We start from the raw sequence: 21,153 nt of genomic DNA on the forward strand, positions 1-21,153 counted from the left end.
TCTCTCTCTCTCTCTCTCTCTCTCTCTCTCTCTCTCTCTCTCTCTCTCTCTGAGGGAATGAATAAATATACTGGAATAAGGCCAGGAATCATATACAAAAAATAACATAGAAAAAATGTTCCTTACTCAAGAAGGAATTGTTGCAGAGGAATCCAGAACAATTAGATGGTGTTACTTCCTTTTGTTAAGGTAGAAATCTGGGGTCATAGCTAATGTAAAGAAGGGCATTGTCAGTTACAAGTAAAGTGATGCTGTTGTTAAAATGAAACAGACTGTGCTTTGCTCTGTGACCTCTCACTCCTGCCAGCTCTCCAGTGATAGCCATTGGCCCCAATGAGAGTTGGGCAGAGAGTTGGAACCCTTCCCAGACCAGAATAAGTCTCACTAGCCCTTGTGTTTGAAAACTATTTTAAATCTTTTTGGAGCTATTCATGTAGTCATAGATAATGTGGGAAATAAATACCTTGCTAAATAAATACGTTTAATAAAGACTTTCTATAGAGTGAGCAAAGGAGAACAAAAAGTGAAGTATAGAAATTGTAGCCTCATTTCCTTGCCATGGTTTAAGATACTGTTTGGATCCCAGTTTCAGCCTTTTATAAAATGGGGAGGGCAATATATCTGATAAAGTAAACCATGAAATAAAATTATTAAGCAGTGATGACTGTCAGACTTTCTTTTGTGTGTGCTACATGGACTATCTCATTTAATCTCCCAGCATCCTAGACTATACACAATTAGTATTCCTTTTAGCTGTGTGAGGCATTGGAGCTTATACAAGATACCTGTTTTGCCAAAGTCAAGTAGTTATGCTTAAAACTAGTGTATTCTGACTCTAGATTCTGGTAGACTCTTGAACATTATGGCTATCCAGTCACAAAGGTCAATTGAAGCCCTCATTCTCATTGGTGGTGCTTCCTGGATCACTGTGTCCACATTCATTTCAAGGCCTGTGTTGGTTAGTGCCTTGCATTCAGGCAATCCTAGATTGATTCTTGTTGCCTATCATGTCATGGAAGAGCAAAATGAAGGCACATGTGAGAGTTCCTGGGGGCACCTCTGACTTCTTATTGGCCAGTATTGCTTTGGTTAAAGCAATTTGTGGTGCTGTTGACAATCACCTGAATGCTCATTAGATGCTGAGGACTATGTGAAGCTTTGATTCTTATAGCAGTTTCTCTCTTCCTCCCTCTCTCCCTTCCTTCTTTCCTTCCTTCCTTCCTTCCTTTCTATTTGTTTTGTTTTTATTATTTTTTACTTCAATTACTCCAGAAAGGAAACTGCTCATATCTCAACTCTGTAAAACAGGAGTGGAGATAAGAATAAGAATGTTATACTTAGAAATAATCAAAACAAAACTGCCAAACACAATAAAGATACTAACACTAGCAAATAGTTTCTCTTGTACATTAACTTGAGAACTTTGTGATATTGCCACAGATGAAACATTAGTTTTCCAGAGAAGAGTAAAATATCTTTTAAGATACAACTGAAATTATCACAGGACTCAAAGAATGATGATACATGGATAATGGTCTAGATATAAATTTTTTCAGGTTAACTGTGCCAGTCAGAAAAACCAACACAATATGACCTCAAATAAGAATTATTAGCAGAAACCAAGGATATAGCTCAATGGCAGGGCATTTGCCTAGAACGTGTAGGACTCTCAGTTTAAACTCCAGCACTGCCACAAAAAAAGAGAAAGAATTATTACTGATTTTAGGTGGATTTTCACATTCTAGAGAAAAGTTGTAGGGTTGTAGCCCAGAGGAAGAGCATTCGCCCAGCATGCGAGAGGCCCTGGGTTTGATCCTCAGCACCACATAAAAATAAAATATTGTGTCTGTCTATAACTAAAAAATAAATATATATTTAAAAAATAGAGAAGTGATGTTAAATAGAGCTACACAGACAAAAAGATATATAAATACCAGCACACATAAAAACACCTTGTGACAATTCCAGAAAATATGTGTATTATATCCTGCTCTGGGGGGTTCAGAACATAATTATTTAGATAAATAAATTTGTTAAATTTCATATTGTATTTCCCAGTCACTCTGACTATGGAACTTTTCTTTGTTAAATGATTAAAAATCCTAGGATACCAGGGCCACACTTTGGGGAATGTCACTCCAAGACCCATCTGTATAAAACAGTGTAAGAGTGTTTTAGGGATAGCGTACATCTTCTCTGCCTCAGCATAGTCCTGAAATTGTGATGCTGAAGATGAATCAGCCCTGCACACAGCTTGAAATGGGAAAGAACTCCAAGCTCTCGCCCCTTGGTACTCCCTGGTAGAAATTCTTTGTGAACCATAAATCTAGTTTTTAAAAAGTGAAAGTTACTAAAATAGGTCATGATAAAAAAAAGATTACTCAGCCCAAACCCCAGGCTAATGATGAGTAATCATAAAATAGTGATGATTAAAAGGGAAAAAAAGAACTATTGGGCTTATCTAGAACAGAGAATAAAAATGAAAGAACACGTGTGCTGTAATTCCATATAATTCTCCATTTCATGAGGAAAATGTAAACATTTATCTTAGTAGCTAACCACAATTAGGAAAGAACAGCTTTGCTGTACCCATTTCATGTTAGTGTACAATTAGAAGCCAAGAGGGTAAGCCAATACTTCTTAAATTTTAGTGTACATCTGAGTGACACATAGGTTTTCTAAAAAATTCAGGGCCCCCAAATGCACTGAGATCTTAATTAGCAGGTGTGGGTTGAAGCTCAGGAATCTGTGCTTTTACAATTTTGAGAAACACTGATTTAAACTATGTGATCATACTAGAAGTGATAAAGTGTGTAGGAGCCCTCAGAACCCTCAACATAAATAACCATTCTACCTGGGCTGATTTTTGGCAAAATGTCAAAAAATCCATTGCCTTTTATATTAGTTGGAGTCAACTAACTGCTTTAACACATAGACCCTAAAAGTATAAATACAGAAACATACTGGACTTTGTTTCTTGATCATACCAAGTTTATTTGTCACTCACATAAAAACCCAAAGAAAGTCCAAGCTAACAGTAGTCCCTGCTCCTACATGATTATTCTGGGTCCAGGATGATGGAGGGTTGTCCATCTTCAACTTGTGCCTGGAAAACTATGAATAGGCTGAATTTGGGCTCTCCCATTCATATTATTGACACTCTAACTCCCCGTACTTTAGAATGTGAGTGTGTTTGGAGACAAGGCCTTAAGGAGGCAAGTAAGTTAACATGAGTCCTCTAGGATGGGCCAATGTGACGGGGTCTTAGTAAGAAGAAGAAATTGGGGCACATGGAGACATCAGGGGTACATGTGAACAAAGATCATAGTCAGAAGGTGGCCATTCACAAGCCAAAGAGAGGCTCCAGGAGAAATTGAATCTACTGCCACCTTGATCTCACAGTCTTCCAGACTGTGAGAAAATACATTTCTGTTATTTGAACCACCCAGGCTGTGATATTGGGTTATGGCAGCCTGAGCAGATTGATACAAATGGGGATTTAAGGACTGTCATGGAAGTAGTACACATTATTTTCATTCGTACTTCATTAAATAGAAATCAGTCACGTTTCACTAACCGCAATGTAGACTATAAAGTGCAACCTAGCTACACACCATTAAGAAGGTAAAATGAGTTTAGTGAATGGTACAATATAGTGTCTGCCATACCCTTTTACCCTTGTTTTGTATTTGACTACCCATTTACGGGTCTAGAGGAAGCCAGTTGATTTCAGTAGGCCAGTCACTATATCTTCTCCAGCTTTTTGGTGCTCTTCTAAAGTGGGGGTGGGAGAGAGGCCCCATCAAAGGCAGAAGAAAGATGGATCTGCAGAATGAGAGTCAGTTCCTGGTCCCATATTCCCTAAACCAATAAGTTGGAAGTTGGAAGGAAAAAAATATGGAAAGAAGAAAGACTGACAGGTAGGAATGGGAAGGCCAAGAGGAAGAACCATCATTGTTGTCCATAACCAATGGGAAAAGATTATTTCAAAAGCAGGTCTGTTAGCTACAACCCTGTGAGGTATAGAGGGTTTATTTTTAATTTTTAATTTAAGGCTAACATCCATTAAAAAAAAGTAGACAAAAGAAACGTATATCTGGAGGAATTTCTTCACAATCAATTGACCCATAAAACCAAAGTCTGGAGCATGAAATAGAAGATGAGCCCTGCAGCAGCTCGGTCTTACATCTTCAGTCTCTACACCCCCTTGGGTAATCTCTGTCCAGACTTTTAACCCTGTAGATTACATTTGCTTGTTGAAATTTGTGCAAATGGGATCCTACAGTGTGTACTAATTGGTGTCTGGTTTCTTTGACTCAATAGTATGTTATGAAATTTATCCATGTTGTGCTTATCCATATTTAGTCTTATTGTATTTCATTGTATAATTATATCATAATTCATGTATCCTTTCTCCTCTCGATGGTCATTTAGGTTGTTAGTAGTTTGAGGCTAACACAAACAATAATGGTACTTGATATGCCAAAAGAAATGTGTATTTTTGGCTTTAGTAGATATTGCAACACAGTTTTCAAAAGTAGTTGCACCAAGAGTTTGTTTTTATTCCATTGCTTCTTCCCTTTGTGCCCCACTTCCAAAATATTCTTCCTGCTACATTCCTCCAGCTATAGTGCAGATCTTTGATAGATGAAGGTGCCCCAACTCCTCTATAGGGGACTTTCTTTAGACTTGCCATATGACCCCCACCACCCCACCAAAATTTGCCTGTTATTTGTCTCATTTACTTAGATCTCTTTTAACTTTAGATAAAATCAATTCCAAAGTAATTTTGAAGGATTCTACCAGTCAGTACATTGCAGTTGATAGAAAATAAAACATAAAGTAATTTAAGGAATTAGTCCTCATAACTCAGAGGAACTTGGAAGATACAGTGCTCGATCACCAGGATCCTGTCCCTCCTATTATCCCCCAGCTTACTTCCTTCTTCATAGCAGTTTCCGCTGTGTTTTCTCTCTGCATTTGTGGAACAGCTCCAAATTCCCTCTGCTTCTAACTGACCCCACTTGGGTTACAGATAACCTCTGAACCAATCATTTGTTGTGGGGCTGAGGAGAAGGGAGGTCATGCACTGTGAATGACTCAGGCTTGGCAAATGCCCACCCTGAGGCAGGGAGGAGTGGGACTCGAGATGTTTACTGGGACAGCAGGGCATGGTAGCTGTTGTCAAAGTGTGAAGGCTACTAGTCCAATAAAGACAGGAGGTGTCTACTGTGAAGGCAGACAATATACTCCCTATGGGAGAAAGTTGGGATTTTCAAAAAACATTGCATGTGGTCCAGCTTGAAAGATGGGAATTTAAGGCCCAGGGGCAGGTGAACCCTCCGAGGTCACTTCAAATCACTCAGATGGGTGACTGCCCATGACCGTCTTTCTCATGAAACCAGCTCAATTACAATGGACATAAAATGTCTCATTAAAATGGACCTAGTTTGGGTCCAGTAACTCAGCACAAAGAGACCAACCAAATGACTCCTTCACATCTTTTAAAATGGAAATGAAAGACTCAGCACAGTGTCTAACCTCATCGGTTTAGCCAAGATGATACTGGTAAAGCCATGTCTGATTGGTCAATGAAAGAAAGGAAGAAGGGATTTGCCATGGTGATCCTGGGCAGCATAATGCATATTAAAAATTCCTGCAAATAAAAAACAGTATAGCTGCTGATAAGCAAGTAATAGAGGTGGAAAAAAATTAAGCTTGCTCTCTAAGAGGGGCACTGAACCCCTGTTTTCATTGCCATCCACAGCAAGACAGGATAATTTAAATAAGTGGTCTAACAGGTCTTGGCTGTAAAGAACTGACTCAAAGATTATATTGTAACAGCATAAATTTCAGGAACAGGCCTCAAGTGTTGATTGATCTTAAATTCTTTGTGGAATATGTGAGGATCTTAAAAGGAAATTATTTTGGATGACTATCAACATGCCAAGGTCAAAACTTCTTAGATGACTAACACTGTGCCAAATTCAAAATCTCTTGGATGACTGTACCATGCCAAGTTCAAATCTCAGGGCACTTTAAAATGTACTCTTGCAAGGCTTTTGTAAACCAATAGAATAAATGTCCAGCTATTTAATGAAATCCTTAAAGCAAAGGGGACTTTTACAGTGGAAATATCCTCAACACTCTCTCAGAAAAAGAAAATATATTTGAAGTTTTAAGTGAGGTCCTGAGAAACATCAAAGGAAAGATCATTTTCAAACGAACTCCACGTGCATGCTGGCAGCATGGTGTGAACACATCTGAGTGCACATGTTCTCTCTGCGCTGCCATTTGCCAGCCGTGACACCTTGGGAAAGATGTGCAACTTCTCTAAACTCCAGTATATGGTATCTACTGGTTATTCTGAGATATTCTCCATCATCAGAGAGTCACCATAAAGGGCTTTGAACAGTGCGGGATGCACAGAATCTCTCAATATGCATTAGCTTTTCAGATACTCATATAAGTTCAACATGAGGCCTAAATGATGGTCCCTGTGACAAATTTAGCATGTGTGCCGGGTCAGCTCTTGTCACGATAAGCCTCAACCCTTTCAGGGAACATTGGTTCTGTTTCTTTTGGTCCTGAAACTCTCAAGTTTTGTATGGTGCCAAGGGAGCCAGGGTCCATTTGGGTTTTCAGATTTGAATTTGGAGACTAAGTTTTGACTATCATAGGGAACATCTGTCCCTGCTGTTAAAGCAATATGGTGAGCATCTGAAGGTGCTGCAGAGTTCTCCTTCAAACCCCGCTGGTTGGTTGCCGAGACCTCTCTCCTCTCCCTCCTAATGGGATTATCCTCAGAAGACAACCTGATTCCCCGGGTTGCCTTTTCCCCCTTCCCTTCACTCTGTAGCTTTTGTCTCACTCCCCTCCTTCTCCAGCTCTTTCCCCTTCTCTTCCCCACATTAAGCAGGCTGCCAAGGAAACTTCTAGATTGTAAAACATTTACCTGACACTGGTGCCAATCTGTCTCCCTCTCCCTTATGTTGGTGGCCAGCACAGTGGCTGGACCACAGCACTTCCACAAACGGAGCAACAAATGAGTCTCCTCTCCAGATGCACCTCAGAGTGCATTTTTAAGTACCTGATTCCATTCTCTCCATTAAAAAGTTTCTCATCTTGAGCAGCAAGATAGCCAGTGACTGGAGCCAGCCCTTCTGACTTTGAGATTCATTTTCACTACTTACGAGCCGTGTGACCTTGGCCAGCTTCCTTCATCTCCCCGGCCTCAATTTATCTTTTGTAAAACAGGTATAATAATTCTTTAAAATGGTAGTTAAGAACATTAATTGAACACACCCACACATTTTTAAAATAATGTCAGACACAGTAAGCACTCAGTGTTGTTATTAAATTTTTGTATGGGAGTTCGTATGAATAATTTATGTGAAAATGCTGTAAATGTAAAACATGTTGCAAAGTTACTTGAGAATAATTTTTTTTTTTTTGCATTTAGTTGCTTTTCTTGTTTTAGAAAAGTTTAATTCTATAGTTTGGGCCCCTCCCACCTCAAAGCTATTTTTTTCTTGAATTAGTCTATGTAATTATCCCAGAATTTTTATTCCCCTATGTCTCAGAGAACCCTGTAGTCCTTGTTCCTTGGTGCTGTTTTACAGTTACACTGTCATATGGATGCAAAGAACCAGAGAAACTCCCCAACTCCTCTGCTTCATGTGGGACTCAACTTCTAGAGCCCAGATGTACACCTGACATTTCCTCTGAATGCCCAGAATTCTCTTTTGGGAAGTTTGATAGCCAACACAGCTGTCTGCAGTGGACATTCTGTTAGACTGGGTCAGGAATCATTAGCACCTTGTGGGCACAATTATCCACTTGCCCCCTCAAAGTGAGGTGGAAATTGCTAATTACACCTGTAAGAGGCTAATTGGGAACTCACTCCATTGCATGCAGCCAAAATGCACCTGCAAATAATTAACTTCAGACGCCCAAATTGTGCCCACAAGAAAGAAGAGGAAGGCCAAGCTGAGACTCCAGCCCCTCTGAAAGGGTTCATGTTTCTCAGGTTTGCAGTTGGATCCTTTGAACATCCAAAGGGACTGAGAAGGAAGTCTCTGTGCACAGCCATGGAGTCTAGTGCAATGTTCCAAAGTGGCATGTGCCTTTACAGTCCTAATATCATAATTATCCAATAGATGCTGTCCCACAGTGGGAAAACAAAAATGGGCTCTAGAGCCTTTCCTTTCTCTTCTCTCTGTGTGTGGTAGAGAATTTCCACTCACCACATGTCCCTCTATTATATCTATATGGAATCTGCCAAAATAAATTTTGTAGTCCCTTTATTTTCAGTTGGTATTGCACAGGTCCTTCTCAGATTAAACAGTCAGAGGTCAGAAAAGTTGAGATGAACCGGAGTTTTAAAACCATTGTACTGCATGGAGTTATTTATATAGAGGTTTTTCATATATAGACTTGATTAAAAGCGGAGGATATTTGCTCAGCAGAGAGGAGAAAAACCATCATTATCTGATTTTACATGGAATTCAGTGGCTGCTAATCAAACCCTGGCCTGCATCTGGTTAAGACATACTTGGCACAGGTTTGTCACAAGTCGAGGTTTTGCCATGTCAAGGGGATCTTTCACTCAAAGCAGCGACCCATATTGGACTGAACAAACACATGAGTTTTTAATCGAGAACAATAGTTTAACAAACCACTTCCCAGGACTATTGAAAGAAAAGTATGTGCCCATGGCAGTTCTGGCACCAAAAGATGTTTATTTGAATGCATTTACTTCAAACCAAAGCCCCAAATGCCCAGCAGAGGAGGACCATTAAAAGCTAATGCAAAAAAAAAAAAAAAAAGAAAAAAATTTCCATCAGGTGACCCACCAGCACCAACCTTGAAGTGTTTTCTGGTCTCAGTAAAAGTTGGTTCCTTCCTATAGGCCTGAGTGGACACAGAGACACTTATGGATATGCGGACACAAATTATGTTTGTTAACGTTGAAATGCTTGTAATATTCCTTCTCTGAATCCATTAGAGGCTTTTTGTGCTGAATTGTTGCCAGAGAATCTACACAATGAATTTTGAGGTAATTTAATAATAAAAAGAATTTCTAACCACTTTTGAACACCAGGTGCTGTGCTAAGTGTCTTAGCTGCATCGTTACACTTAGCCCCTGAGGTGGGTGGTCTTAATATCTGTTTCACAGATAAGGAGAATAAAGCAGGGGATGGTTAAGTCACTTGCTAAATAGCCCTGCTAGCAAGTAGCCAGCCAGAGTTTAAACCTAGATCCGTTGGAGCCAGAGATCAACTTCTATAGTCCTGTTTTTCCTTTGAAAGGAAGAAGAAAGTGTTTTATAGAAATCTTCGTGTAATAACTCTTGACACTTGGTCAGTATTTCATCTAGAGCAAGGCTTAGGTTGGCACCATCCATCTAGGCATAAAAGTTGATACTAATGTTTTTAAATTATGAATTTTAGAACTTATTGATTCTTTCCAAGTTCTCTTCTACTCTGGGAAGGTGAAAGTCACATCACCATGCTTTTCCCCAGGGCAGGGACTAGGCTGATTCAGCCGTGAGGCCTCAGCTCTGAGTGTGGAGCTTGGCGCACAGAATGTGTGTTTCATGAATATCACTTTAATGAATTGAAACATTCAGAGTACGGTCTCCTTCCAGGGCAGCTCTGGAAGGTCTTGGCAGTTTTGCCAAAGAAAAGAGGAATTCCACTCGACAGTCCCATCATGCAGACCTTAAATCTTACTCAGGATCACCCAGAAGTGTGGTGCCCTGTAAAAGAGGTGGTGACAAGCAATCAGATGGCTGTCTCAAAAGGTCAATAGGGGAGGCTGAGTAAAACTTTATCCAGTTGGAGAACTGCAAGCCTGCTCCTTCAACTTAGCTGGAGCTCCTGTGTCCTTAGCAGCTGGAGATCTGCCACTAACAACAAAGAACTGGAGAATAATAGATGTCATGACCATGATGGGTCTAACATTGACTGAGGGGCCTGCTACAATCCAGGTGTAGTTCAAAGCTTTTGAGGCACATTATTTCACATGATCCTCGCAGCCACCTCATGGGCAGACGCTCTAAAACAGTCCATTGGATAGATGAGGAAAACTGAAGCTTCATAAGCCTCTTGTCTTAGTCTATTTATGCTGCTATAACAAAATTCCATAGACTGGGCAATATCTAAAGAGCAGAGACTTATTTCTTACAGTTCTAGAGGCTGGGAAGTCTAAGATTGAGGTGCCAATATCTGGTAAGGGGCTTCATGTGGCATTATCCCATAGGGGAAGGGAGATCATATGAGAGCAGAGGAGGGGCTTGCACACATCCTTTATCAGGAACCTACTCCCTGAATAATGGCATCCATCCATTCATTCATTAGATGCAACCCTCATGACCTACTAGACACATTAGACCCCCACCTCCTAATATTGCTGCATTGGGGATGAAGTTTCCAACACATACCTTTTGGGGACACATTCCCACCTCTTGTGAAGAAAGTAGATGAACTCAGAAGTTCTTTTGGCTGTACAATAATGCCTCCATGGAGGTATGGGGAATGCTTGGCTTTTTTCTTAATATTTGAGAGTGAATGCAAAGCTATTTTTATAACAAGTCTCACTTATTACAGACTATTAAGTACTTTCTAGAATGAACTAGGTGAAATTGGACCTGATACGCAGAAAGCTGCCCATCCCTTGGGTAAATGCCCAGAAGTGTCCATTCATGGACCACCATGGCACAAGTCAGAGTTCAGAGAAGGCAGAGGACAGCTCACCTCGCTGCTGGAAAGGCTGTCATTTGGTTCTTGACACTGTGCATTTAGAATATGAAACATGAAAAGCTAGTAAATGTTTATACAAGGGATAAGAGCGGCAGGTCACACCTGTGTTCAAATCTTTGCTCTTTTTGACCTTGGGCAAGTAACCTGACTACAAGGCACATGACTTCTCATAGCCTCACTTGGGAGTAAAATAAGAATGATAATAGCAGAAGGTGATTGTGAATACTTCAAGAATGATGCATAGCCCAGAGCCTAGAATATATTCAACATATTATTGAGCCCGAGTGGAAACCCAAACGTGACTTGAAGCATTCCATGCTCAGTGGCACATGATACTAGCCTGACATGAGTGTTCTAATAAATCTGCCAGATTCAAGAAAGAAGTATCTCATCCATGACTTAGCACTGCCACTCATACCAGACACTAGCAAACGTTAAATCCTTTTCATGGTATGTATAAGAAAGTTCCACCTGGCCAGCTCTGCCTACCCATGGCAACCTACAGGCATCTCCTTTCAGTTTGTTCTGTTTGTTTGAGGTACTGTTTTCAGATATAATAGTTTCATAGAACAATTCAATTAATTCTTATTGTATAAAACGCCTTGATTTGTAATCACAGCTTTTCATCTGAGCTAAAGTAGGACTTGAATTGTCTTGAAACAATGGGAATTGTGTGGGGAGTGAGATTGCATCTGACATAGGTATAATTGGACCCCTGCTGAGAACACAGTTCCTCTGGTGGAGTCGCCTACATCCTCAGACTGTCCCCATTCACTGGGTTTCATTCTTGTTCTTTAGATTTATTACCATCATTGCTAGTATATAAGAATAGTTCTTTGTATCTATAATATGACTTTCACTTGAGAAGCCTAGAGTGGTTCAAGATGGTACAATGGAGAGAAACCACACAAAGCACATTTTTAAAAATATTTTTTTGAGTTATACGTGGACACAATAGCTTTATTTTGTTTGTTTATCTTTATGTGGTGCTGAAGATCGAACCCAGTGCCTTACATGTGCAGGGCAAGCGCCCTGCCACTGAGCCACAATCCCAGCCCACAGAGCATATTTTTGGTAGGTCTCATACCTGTGTACATAATAAGCTTTATGGATGTTGCAATGAGTACAGATGGGGATTTGGTGGGTGGAAGATGTGTAAGGAGACTAAGAAAACCTCTCCCATCTAATACATGTTAAAAATTCCTCCCTTGGTGTAAAGTGGAGTGAGGAGAGAGGTGGGGCTATGGGAATGGGAAGGACCGTAAAAACATGTTCTAAAAAAAACCAATTTCTCCATTGGGCATATTCTGTTGAGAAAGTTGAACAGTGCCCATAAGTAACCATCTGAATGTACAGCCAAGCCCAAGGGGTCATATTTTAGTTTCTGATGTTTTCCAAGGAATTATTTTATATTTGCATTATTCTCCTAGAGGAAAGACTTCACTGAAGATGAAATGGAGCAACGCCAGAAGTACTGAAGGGTTACTGTCCCTGTGCAGAGGAGAAGTGATGTACCATAGTCATAGTTTTCTGTCCTCAAAAGAGGAAACTGAGACAGGCTCTATACATTCCCTGGAGGCCCCTCATGGGTTTTAGCTTTGTTCCCCCAGTGGGTAGCGGCTCCTTGGTGCATTTTGTACAGACTTCTTTCTCTTTCTCACTTCACATCTTTACTCCCTTACCAATTTGGGGGGGAATCACTTCTCCCATTGAGACTTATAGTCAAAATGTGCTAGGATCTGCCATGTTGAGGAAACTCGCTGTATTATGATCTGGTGCTGCTGTGACATACTACCACCAGCTTAATGCATCACACATTTGCCGTCGTCATTTCTCTAAGTTAGATTCTAGCTGAGTTTTCTGATTGGGGTCTTACCAGGCTAAAATTACCAGCTGGGGCTGTGTTTCACATCTAGGACATTACTTCTCCCAGCTCATTGGTTGTTGGCAGAGTTAATTCCCATGCTTGTCACATAGCCCCCTCCATCTTCAACAATGACACCACAGGTCAAGTTCTTATACTTAAAATTTCTCTGACTTCCCTCCCTTCTGCATCTGTCTGACTTCCTCTTCTACTTTTAAGGGTCCACCAGAATAATACAGGATAATTTTCCTATTTTAAGACCAGCTCATTAGTGGCCTTGATTACATCTGCAAAGTCCCTTTTGCCAGGTAATATAATGTATTCATGAATGTGACACCAAAATCATGGCCAAGATTCTGCCCACCACACTGGACTAAGAGCAGATGTCTATGCATATTTCTAAGTGGCCATCTTGCTGTATTTGAACCCTACTTGGTGCTTGGTACTATTTGTTATGTTCTTGTTTGTTTATGCATCCATTTGCTAAACAAATAATTTTTAACAAACATAACTGGTAACATCTCTACGTTCCACCCAGTTCCTGTATTTCAAGAATCTGCCTTCTGGAAGCTCAGAGCCTCCTGGTAGAGACAGACTAGACAGGGTTACAGTAGGCAGACTGTCCCATGAGATGGGCTGGTCTGCTACTACAATATGGATCAGGAATGCTAAAGAGTCAAGGCCTCTGGCTGGGGTATCGTATCGCAGCAGAACAAAGAGCTAAAAGATGAGAAAGATTTGATCACCTTGGGGGTGAGGCAGAAGAGTCTTCTTGGCAAACATGGCTCCTACTTTAGATAACTTTGCTGTTGTGGCACTGGGTTCACCGAGTTCTAGCATCTGCTGTTATGTGTGTGTGAGTCTGTTGTGGGAGGAGAAGACCAGGAAAATGTTCTCATATGGGACATGAAAAAGAATGATCAGAACCATATATTTGTCCAGCTTTTGCCTATTTTAAGGTCTGCTCATCAGTGACCTGAATTACATCAACAGAGTCTCTTTCGCCAGGTAAAGCAATGTGTTCACGGATGTAACACTAGGGAACAAAATCACAGCAGCCAAGGTTCTGCCCACCACACCCTACCAAGAATAGCCCTCATTTGCCAGCCCACACATATCTTCTGACTTGTCATCTGCCACGTAACTAATTTTATAGAAAGATTGACCACGTCAGCCCAATTTTCTATTCTCTTAGTTATTTCAGGCACTAGCTATGAATGTCAAAGGTTTTCTTTACATAAGTCCTACCAGTGCAGGTCTGAATTGAAAGGGAAGAGGATAAAATGTGATTCATGCTTTAAAATGCAAAAATAAAGTGAAGTACAACATAATAGCAAAAAAATCTTCAGTGTGGGCAGTAGAAAACCTTGGTTTGATCCTAGATCATCTATGAATTCTCCAGCAGTATCAAGATTCAGTTATCTTGTTTTTATACTTCCAAAATGAGTATACTTATATTATCTTAGTGTACATTCCAGTATTGTCCTGAGAATCAGAAGGAGAAAAACATATACGAGATGATCCTGAAGGTTGGATTATACATGTCTAACAACCAAAGAGCATTTTTCTGAATTTTAGGACAGTTGACTCTTCTGGTTCCATGAAAGGGCATTTGATTAGGATATTAGAGGCGTACTATTTTTTGTTGTTGTTGTTTTCCATTTTGTTTCATCTGCAATTTGCTCGTGCTGATGCATTTGCAAAGATGTTCATAAATGCTTTCATCTTCCTCTCCAAATTTTATATCTTTTCCCATCCCTGGAATCTTTTCTTCCTGGTCTCATAGATCCTGTTCCCGCCTCCCACATGCTTTGAAGTGGGTTCTGTTGCCTTCACAGTAGCCAAGAGGGTCACATGAGAAGAAGTGGAAAAGCGTGTGCTGCCCAAGGCTAGGAGAGTGGTTGACTAAACGAGCCAATATGGCTTTGATGGAGTGACTTGCGTTTAATAGGAGAAATAATTTTGAAGGAATGATAAAAATTTGGTTGTTCTATTAAGGCTAGCTCTTTGAAGGTGCTGTGGCAAGCCTTTTATTTTCTTTTATGTAACTATTTACACATGCTGAACATTTCTGTGTCTCATAATTTTTGGTTTCTCATTAGTTAGGAAAAATGAGCAGCACACAGAGAAAGACTAGCATGGAAAGCTGGCCACCTGGGCAGAGGCAGTCCTAGGTTGCCCTCCGTCCTCTCAGCTCAGTGCCAGGCAGATATCCCAAGAGCCTTTTCCAGCAGAGGTTCTGCAAGGACTATCAACAACAGAAACCTGTATTTGGGAAGCAGTGTGGAGTAGTGGAAACAGCACACAACCAGGACTGAGTCCACTTGAGCTCTGTTCCTGGTCCTTGGCTGTGCAGCAGAACTTTCTGTGGTGATGAGTTCTCCATCTGCACTCTCCAGGATGGTAGCCACTCTTTCCATGTGGCTACTGACGGCTTGAAATGTGGTTGGTCCAACTTCACATATAAAGTTTAATTAAAGTCAGTTTAAATAGCCCAACATGATTAGTTGGAGCCATATTGGACAGCTCAGGTAAGCCCTGTAGCCGGAGAAGCTTTTATGGAACAGTGGTAGAGAAGGCGGTGAATCTGAATTTAAATTACTTTTGTACAATTCCTGATACCTGTTCTCCATAGTACCTTGACAAGGTACTTACTTACTTTATGCTCAGATTCTTAGTATATAAAATGAGAATAATGACTGTACTTACCTCATTGGACTTTTGTGACAATTAAGTATAAGGTACTTACCTTAGGTTATAAAATGTTTAAATCATGATAATTGGAAACAAGTAGATAGATACTTAAAATCACAGATGAATGGAATCTGTTATAGAATCACATGTGGCAGTAGGGAGGGGAAAAGGAACATTTTTATTTGTTCAATAGTTGGGGGGTTGATGGAATAAATAAACATACATATGTATGTTTAATAGTGGAATACAATATAGCTATTAAGAGAGATAATACCAATATGCATTTATTTTCCTTAAAAAGATATTGTAAATAGATCAATGAGTGAAAACCTCAGGTTAGTGTGTATAGTGTGACTTTGCTCTAGGACGTGTATGTCTGTATATTGTGTATATAGACAATAGGGGGTAGCAGCAAGGTTGCATGAGAGAGAAGCACAGAGATATTTGGAGGAATATTTTCCAGCATCTCAATATTGCTTTTTGGATGATGTAATCAGAATATTTTAATTTTCCTTATCTTCTGAATCTTCTTCAATTATATGAATTATTCACATAACCCAAAAAGAAAAAAAGAGCAAAAATGTTTGCACATGTCAGAATATGAAAATACTTACATAAACAGCAAGTTGAGAGTTTTAAAAATGTACAGTAGTCGCCTGATGACTTGCAGACATGCAAGTTACCCTTATTTTATGAAGAAAAAGATTTATCTCCTTAAAATCTTGTCATCGTGGATTATTCTGTGTGAAGTACATCTTAGCTCTTTATGTGGCAACCTTCACAGCCTCCTGACACCAGGCTTAAGAACTGGCAGAACCACTTTCCTCTACCTGCACTGATCTTCTTGTAGTAACATATTAGGTGTATTTGAAAATGTGTTGAAAAGTTTTGATACGTGCATTTTCCCTGTAGTTTGGGGGATCAAAAAGTAGCCCGCAGTTGTTCTAGCTACTCCTTTACCACAGAGTCTCTATGATTTGAGGCATGAATGCCAACTAGCTTGCAGGAAAGTTCACAAGGACTTTCATGCTTTGGCTTTGTCGATATATAGATGGTCTGGGAGAGATCTCCCAGAGATTTCACTGTGACCCCAGAACCTCCTAGCCAATCTGACTTTTTTGACCACCAGATGGGAGAATTTATATACAAATGGTCTCCAATTTATGATGGTTTTTGACTTACAGTTTTTCTACCTCACAATCGTGCAAACCACTCTGTTCTTCACTTTCAGTACAATATTAAATAAATGGCATGATCCCTTCAACACTTCATTGTAAACAAGCTCCATGCCAGATGATTTTGCTGAGCCATAGGCTAATGTGTATGTTCTGAGCATGTTTAAGGTGGGCTAGACTGAGCTATTTGTTTCATAGGTGTATTAAATGCATTTTCCATTTAATGATATTTTTGACTTAAGACAGGTTTATTGGGTTGTAACCCCATATCTTGAGGAGCATCTGTATTTTCACCACTTAACTACTATAAAATGCATGGCTTAAGAGAAAATCAGGAGCACCAAACTCATGTTCCAAATGGTTTCATGCCCAGCTCTGACTTTTTAGACACAATAGCCTATTAAAGGTGGTAGCTGGGGTCTTTCTGATTTCTTGTGTGTTATATGTTTCTACCATTCTGAGGGAGACAGAAAGTAACTGCTTCAAGACACAATCCAATGATGAGTGGCAGCCTGGTCCAAGGCCCTGCCGGGTGTAGCTAGCTGTATTGTAATCTTTTATGTTTCCTCTAGGCTTAGATGCAGTATGCCATAAGAGACTTCAGAAGTCAGGAGAGAATCTATGCAAAAAACAGGGAAATTAAAAACAGAAAAGTGAATTTTGCTTGTGATGCTCTTTAGCACCTGACTCAACATGTGACTGGCTCCTTCCTCTTCTTTCTTATTTCTGAAACCCACAGAATTCTTTAGAAAAAAAGGGGGTGCTACGTTGAAAGGGATAGATGCCATTACTTGACAAGAGCAAATTTAAATATCCTACTTCCTCATGTCATTTCCCTTAGAAAACTGGGTGGAAATTTTTTAAAAATCAAGGCTAGGGTTGTGGCTCAGCAGTAGAGCTCGCCTGGCGTGTATGAGGCCCTGGGTTCAATCCTCAGCACCATATAAAAATAAATAAATAAATAAATAAAGGTATTGTAACCAATTATAACTAAAAAATAAATATTTTTTAAAAAATCAGTCAAAATTCTGCAGTCAAAATTAACTCTTCATAAGAGTTTGTGATGTGGTCATAAAATTGATTGAAGAATTGAGGTCCACAAACATATTCCTCTGAATCTTTTCAATATAAAGATAAAAACAAATGGACTGGTAGAGTTGTGTTTTTCCCCAATTAAAGGGAAAAAACCCTATAAATATCACAATTCATAGTTTTTATCTCCGGACCATACATGTGCATTATTTCTAATTTAAATTTAGTAATCTCAAATAGTTAACCTCCCTGGTCCTCAGTTTTCTCACCTGTGAATGGGAGAATCAGACTTTAATGGATACTTTTTAAATTTCTTCTGGCTCAGTCATCTTGGCAGTACCATCCTATTGTTCCCTCCCAGTGCTCAGGCCCATGTAACTGTTTATCATAGTATAGAGATCATTTAGAATTGGCCTTGATTAATTTATGATGGAAGTTGGGTTGCCGAAAATATAGTTGATGCAAATCAATTATGAATGTAAAAAGGATTATGATTATTTTGCTTCAAAGTCTTTTGGAAAATGTCCTGCCTGGAACCCTTTTGCCTTCTGTTTTAGTCAGCTTCAGCTTCTTCTTCTTCTTCTTCTTCTTCTTTTTTTCTGCTGTGACTAAAAGACCTGAGAAGAACAATTTTAGAGGAGGAAAAGTTTATTTGGAGACTTTTGTTTTCAGAGGTCTCAGTCCATTGAGAGCCAGCTCCATTCCTGGGGTCTCCAGGTGAGGCAGAACAACATGTTGGAAGTGTGTGGTAGAGGGAAGCAGCTTACATGATGATCAAGAAGCACAGAGAAAGAGGCTCTACTTGCCAGATACAAAATATATACCCCAAAGGCACACCCCCAATGACCCACCTCCTCCAGCCACACACTACCTTGCCTTCAGTTCCCACTCAGTTAATCCCACTAAGGGATCAATTCACTGACTGGATTAAGGCTCTCATAACCCAATCATTTCACCTCTAAACCTTCTTGCATTGTCTCACGCAGAACTTTTGGGGGACACCTTACATCCAAATCATAACATTTTCCCACTTCCCCCAGAAAACGCAGCTATAGAAATAATGAATACCAAGAAGATGGGTCTTGAGGCCCATAAGAAATTACACTTACCCCCTATGTAAAGTCACTTATGCAGTATGGCCAGCCTGCAAGCACCTGAGTTTGTTCATTGTCTCATCCTCTCATTGGTGTGTGTTCTGTGATTGAAGACACCAGTTGTTAACTTTGGAGTCTTTTGGATGATATCAATAGTGTTAGATGATTTCTTAGGTTTTCTATAAACCTTCAATTTCTAAATAATGTCTTTAATTTGTATTCCTCAGCTAGATGGGGAGTGAGGGCTGAGAGTTTAACTCACACCCTTGTGCTAAAATAATAGTTCCATCCAGCCTGCAGGCAGCCTTGCTCCCAAAGGTCTAGTGAGCAGAGGTCAGTTCACCAGGAGACCCTATGATGTGTTCATAGTTATGAGGCTCCCAGACAGTCTAAATAAAACCTCATGACACCAGGGAAACTGATATGTTGGCTAAGCTATAAGGCTTAAGGAATAGATATTTATTTCTCTTTCCTAACAGTCCTGGGAGTGGGGGCGACAGGGAGTCTAGATTGATAGGGAAGTTTTGTTCCTTGCTATCTTATATGAACTCAGTTTCCTTTCATTTTATTATTCCTCTATCTCTTACAGATGTTGGCAACCTGTAGCCTATAGGCCAAATCTAGCCTTCTGCTTATTTTTATAAACAAAGTGGATTTTTATTTACTTTTTGTTTGTTTGTTTTGTTTTGTGCATTTGTAGTACTGGAGATTGATCTTGGGGCACTCTACCATTGAGCTTCATTCCTAGCCCTGTCTTTTAGTTTTCATTTTTGAAACAGGGTCTTGCTAAGTAGCCAAGACTGACCTTGAACTTCTGATCTTCCTACCTCAGCCTCCTAAGTCACTGAGATTACAGGCATGTGTCACCATGTCCAGCTGTTTCTATGGTTTTTAAGATCCATTTCTGCTGTGGAAGGTGACTGGATTCTGTTAGTCACCAAGGGCAGAGTTACAGAGAGGCTAACATGCTGTCAGCCATATCTCCTCCCTAGAGTCCCTGTTTCTGTAACTTCTTCATAGTGGGTCATGGGGCAGGGCACTAATGTCTCTAAGCCTCAATTCTCATAGGAATGCTGGTGCATCAAAGGATAAAACAAGCATAACTAATTATATTCACCTGGCAGTTGACTCCTAATTATTCTCTCTGCCCTGGGATTAGACAAACATTTTTCAGCTAAGGTGTTCTTTCTAAAGGCCAACTGACACCATCTCCCTATGTTGTCTTGACAACAGAGCCCACTCTGCTTAGGAGACCACCAGGAGTACCCAAAGGAATGTGACCAAGAAAGCTTTATTCTGCAAGTATATGCAGGAGTGGAACCAAAACTGTCAAGAGTTGCCCTCAAAGGGTAACCTGGACACAAAATGACCTGGACTGATTATAACTGATGTACTAGACATAAAGAAGAGGGTATGAGAAGGATTAGATGATGGTGTTATTATCTTTCATTTTTTTTCTTTTTTTTTTTAACTACTGGTGATTAAACTCAGTGCTTCACTCATGCTAAGCATGTGCTCTACCACTGAGCTTCACCCCCAGATTGGGATTAGGTTATTATTGGAGTTAAAACTTAATTATACTCATTTTTATTCTTTTAATCCATTTGAGCATCCTACAAACTATATGATATTTGAAAATGTACTATACATAAAATGTTTTAAGAACCACTACAGGATGCAAGATTTAAACACAGAGAAACTAGTTTCAGTCTTGTACTACTCCTAGTCAGTAGGTAGTGCCTTCCAGAGTGCATTTTGAGAACTATACCAAGGCTAGTCTGAGGTCTGAAAAGTTCTAGGATTGATTAGCGATGTCTGTCACTATGGCAGGAATAGAGACTAGAGATTTAAATATAGGGTTTTTCTCTCCCTAGATTTACCTGTGTGGCTGAAAAGTTGCTGAAAGCGGGGAGACTAAGTCATTAATGTCCCCTGCAGTCAATCCCATCATGGAGATGGACTAACATCTGTTCTCAAAATGAACCAATATTCCATGACTATGTTTACAGTTTGACACACTACTACAGTTCACAGTTGTTAACTTTATACATAAATATTTATAAATTGAGCTCTGTGTAATTTCATTGTGAATTAAGAAATATTGGCAGTTTAACTGATATAAATCAACAGGAGACCAGATACAAAACATTCTTTGATCTTTGCTTGAAAAAAGAAAGACACCTTTGCAAAGAAAAAAAATTACCAGAATTTCATAGAAAATATTTATCTGTTAAAATGCCTTTGATTTGAGGATTTTCACTGAAAACTACTGTCCCCTTAAATAACATACTTCTATGTCTTCAAAGTCTAGTATTAAATTTCTTTAGCATTCTTCACCAATATTCTTTCCAGTAAATTTCTGTGCTGGGGTGCATATATATTTTCATCTTCCTCATGTTTAAATGATATATAGGAGTTCATGAAGGCAAATGCCACTTATTTTTTCAATGTCATTTAAAAATTTTTACAACTTCAGTTATTGGAATTTACTAAAATTGCTATTGGAAAAGCAATAAATTCAGCTCAGAATA

General features: G+C 39.6%; 1 protein-coding gene across 25 annotated transcripts in view; it reads left to right on the top strand.

Moving 5' to 3' along the window:
• The window catches only part of Erc2 (ELKS/RAB6-interacting/CAST family member 2), an 877,829-nt gene that overhangs the window by 587,337 nt on the left and 269,339 nt on the right, over positions 1 to 21,153 (top strand). The gene's annotated exons all lie outside the window — the stretch shown is intronic.

Source organism: Marmota marmota, unplaced genomic scaffold (assembly GCF_001458135.2).
Source record: "Marmota marmota marmota unplaced genomic scaffold, marMar, whole genome shotgun sequence".
NCBI classification, from domain to species: Eukaryota; Metazoa; Chordata; class Mammalia; order Rodentia; family Sciuridae; genus Marmota; species Marmota marmota.